Source organism: Aplysia californica, unplaced genomic scaffold (assembly GCF_000002075.1).
Source record: "Aplysia californica isolate F4 #8 unplaced genomic scaffold, AplCal3.0 scaffold00160, whole genome shotgun sequence".
Classification (NCBI taxonomy): Eukaryota; Metazoa; Mollusca; class Gastropoda; order Aplysiida; family Aplysiidae; genus Aplysia; species Aplysia californica.
Window position 1 is genome coordinate 13,610 of NW_004797430.1, and position 4,293 is coordinate 17,902.

The window sequence follows — 4,293 nt, forward strand, 5'->3', positions numbered from 1 at the left end:
CTTGTGTATGTGTGTGTGTGTGTGTGTGTACGCGTGCAGCACCAGTATGAAGCGGGAAGCTTCTAAAAATAACTAAATTTGGGAAATTCCCTGAGAAACCCTCTTCCTCTCCGTGCCACTTAACCTTTATATTGCCATCGCAGTGTCTTCCCACACCCATCCCCCTGTCCATCCACTCCACACTCCACCGTCCCTCAACAAGCTGTGATGTGAGGAGAAATCAACTCCTCCACAGTTAAGGAAAAGAAATCCTTAAAATGCAGTGTTTTGTGGAATCTATTTAAGACTCTTAAAGAAGACCTCTTCGACGATGGACAAGAATCCAAAATAGGCAACATTTGGGCTCTTTTGAGCTGTTTCTGGGCTCTTTATCCTAACTTGAGAGTAAAGTTCCACGGAGAAGGTCATTATCATTCCAGGGAAAGTATGTGCAATTTTGGCAAATTTCGCCGTCTTTCGTTCGATTATGTCTGTACGTAACCATCACAGACCAAACCATTAGCCCGTTCGCCCGCAAGCGATATAATGTACACCACCTACTAAAAAGATCAACACAGAAGTAAAAGTTTTTTTTCTTTTTCTTTTTTTCTTTTTGCTGCCACCCCTTTTAGAGAGAAACTGCCACAGAAAAACATAGTCCGTAGAGCGGAATTATGCTTTATATATTTAACTTAAGATTTACTTCTTAATAATAACAACAATGTCTGGCATTTATGTAGCTCCTTACTCCGATTTAAGTACGATTAAGAAGCGCGAGGATATTTTCAGTTGTATTACCAAGCAGCTGGTTGGGTGATATGACTACTCTACAATCCATCAAGCATATTACGCAGATGGCTCTCCGGTAGTAGATTGGTTAGAGAGAACAAGCTAACAATAATATCAAGCGTATGTTAGATAGATAGATAGATAGATAGATAGATAGATAGATAGATAGATAGATAGATAGATAAAAAAGAGAGAGGATAATACTTAATTGTTAATAAAAATGCCCCAATCTACCCAATAAGGATCAATGAGGGGGTAGGCTTAGATCCTGCCTGTCAGGGCAAGCCCGGGCAGAGGGGGATACTGCACAGACATACTGAAATCCTCCTTAAAGAATCTCCACTCCGGATAGACGGACATATAGAGAGTGAGCGATGCATGCCTGTGTGCGCCCACGCGGTGAGCGGTGAGACTGAGTTTAGATAGGTGGTCACATGGTTGTCTTAGAACAAGGTATGGTGTTCGCCTCTCAACCTGAAAGTCCAGAGTTCGACCCCCGCCCGCACAGTGGCGACCAGCAATGGCATGGTTTTGAAATTGTTCTGTATTGGTGTAATATTGTGTATTTATGTATGTATATTATAATGTGTATGTATTTATGTTTGTTTGTATTTATACTAATGTATTTATGTATGTTTGTATGCATGTTTGTTTGCTAATATAAAACAATGTGTCCTTATGGGATAATAAAAAATGGATTTTTTAAAAATTATTGATTTGTCATGTCTCTAACACGTGCTGATCCTATGGTGAGTAAGATCGAGCACCTTGTCTTCTCGGAGGAGGCCCCGTGTGGAAGATTTGTACGTTAAAGATTCATTGCGTGTCTTGAGTAAAAAAGGAGTAGGCCTCTCGGGCTCTGTCTTGGCAAAATTAGAAACGTAATTTCTTTTATCAAGTATCTCGTTCTTTCTGCTTGGACTCCGTGTCCCTCTTGGTCTGGGCTGGCATCTGACAGGCAGGGTTTAAGCCTGCCTCCTAAATGATGTCGTAAACTATTTTTTGTAGCAGAGGTTTTACGGCGCTCGCAAGTGCATATGAGCGCCAAAAGATTAGAGGTGTTACAAGAGAGTAACAAACATAAAAAAGAAGAAGGGCAGATAAGGACGATAGATGTTTGATAGGAAAGAAGAAGCAAACCACACCAGAGCAACCGCCAACCACCCACTCGTAAACTATGCCGATGAGGGCGTAAAAATACAGGTACCTAATGAAAACTAACAATTCTTACGACGACAATGCCCCTGTTAGAGGAAGAGAACTCTTGTCTTTTGATTACGTGTGTTGGATATCTAAAAAAAAAAAAGAATCTCTTTTAGGATTAAAAAAATGGCTGCACCGAATGAAATAAAAACCACTAAAAGGTTGGTCTAGAATTTAGCTTGATCTTGTTAATTCTATGTACCGATCTGGAAACTAAGTTCGAGCTATTCAAGATTGTTATAATGTGAATCGATATCACGTCGAAAAACATCCGCAATCTGATTTATCATGAATTCGACCAAAGTTTATACAACGGTGTACAAGATCTATCTACAACATGACCTAGATGTGGAGAGACAGTAAAAAATCGCCCATGGATCTTAAATTATGCGCAGTGTAGCTTTTCCGCCTCATTACTCATTATTATCATTATTATTATTTTCAAAGGGGACAAAGAAAAAAGGCAATTATCTACCTCTTCAGTGTTGTTTCTTTGCTTTTCTGGTCAGCACAAAGTCTCAGTTTCATATCTTGTTTGTTTAAATACGTAGTCCAGCTAATGAGCCCTACAAAAGGGCAGGTATTCCTTTTTGTTGTTGCTTGGGTTGGACTCGGGAACAACAAGGCATCGTGGTGAAATCAGGCGCTCGTGAAAATAATGAAACCAAAGAAACCAGCGTTTTTCTTGCCGTTCTGCATATTTTTTCCATTTTTCCTTTTTTTTGCGTAACATATTTCATGTACATTTAAAAACACATTGCGTGTGGGTTTCACAGCAAAGTTTTGATTAAAGGCACACATTTGTAGCACCCAAGCTCACCCAAGCTTCGGAAGTCACCAAATATTGGTGGCCATTTTCTCGCTTATTTTACCTCTGACACCAGGCGACACCCACCTCCTTCAGTCGGGGATATCTCGATTTACATTAAAAATGGACGAGCATTTTTTTCACAGAAAGCAAAAAAAATGAACAAGCCTTTAAGGTGATACTAAAAGTTCTATATGCCCAAAATTTGACCAGCGCCTGATTCCACCGTGTGGTGACATTAATTGTTCCAACGGTCATAGACGTGCTTCGGGGTCCATGTGAGACTGTAGATAACAGTAACTTGTATGGGCACCGACTTGTTTGGGAAATACTTACATATTGCCTAAACGCATGGTGCTTTTTGTTGTTGTCTCTTACTACAAAATTAATACATGGATTATAGCAGGCTGTATTCATGTCTCTGTTTAGAAAATCTTATATTAGAGAGAGCAGGATTAAGGAAACGTAATACCAACAAAATAATCACCTAGAAGTAAAAGCGCACCCCATGTAATTTCTTGGCATACACCTATGAACATAAGAGATTTTGATGACAACTTATTTCCACATATTGGTCACTCTATGCGAGGAGTTAGGAATGGGGAATTGTGTTTTGCCCCTCAAGACAGCCTGAAGAAATCTAGAGTAGGCACCTAACCAAAAACCACCAGCACCACCTACACCACCAACATCACCACCACCATCATCATCATCATCATCATCATCATCATCATCATCATCATCATCATCATCATGTTAGTGTAAATCGTCAAAGGTATAATAAAACCCAATTATTTTCAAGAAGTATCTCTCATTGTTATTCTGAGCTGTCTAACAATAATTACCCCATTCGCTCATTTTCCTCATAACTTACCTATATTTGGCACTGAATCAAGTCACAGTATAAAGAAAAAGGGCAAACAATCCTGTACAGAAATATCTTCTTCACAAAAGCTAAGAAACACCCCAACATTCAAATCGTGAACGGATATTTACACACAAGCACGCACATACACATAGACACTGACATACTTAATATAAACTGACACACACGAAAACAAATACACATGTACATACTTACACATTCACTTATTCACAGACGATCACAGACTTTTACTTTCACACAGGAATAAACAGATAAACAAACAAACACAAACACACACGCACACACACACATACGCATACACACACGCGCACATGAAATAAAACACATATTCATACAAAGACACTCTCTTATTCACTATCACACTCTATCATTCTTACACTGAAACAAACAGACGCATGCACACACATATGCACATATACACACACATACACATACACATATACACATGCACACGCACGTGCGTGTGTCCTGCCGTATAAACGCACAAATGACACTACGCCTATATCTGTTCATTCACACACAACCGTGCTCCTACATGGAACGAGAGAGACTGAAAGAGAGAGAGAGAGAGACTGAAAGAGAGAGAGAGAGAGAGAGAGAGAGAGAGAGAGAGAGAGAGAGAGAGAGA

General features: G+C 39.6%; 1 protein-coding gene across 1 annotated transcript in view; it reads right to left on the minus strand.

Annotated features, from left to right (window-relative positions):
- LOC100533409 (insulin-like 7) overlaps nt 1-4,293 on the minus strand; it is a gene marked incomplete at its 3' end in the record, with an annotated part of 26,960 nt that overhangs the window by 1,564 nt on the left and 21,103 nt on the right.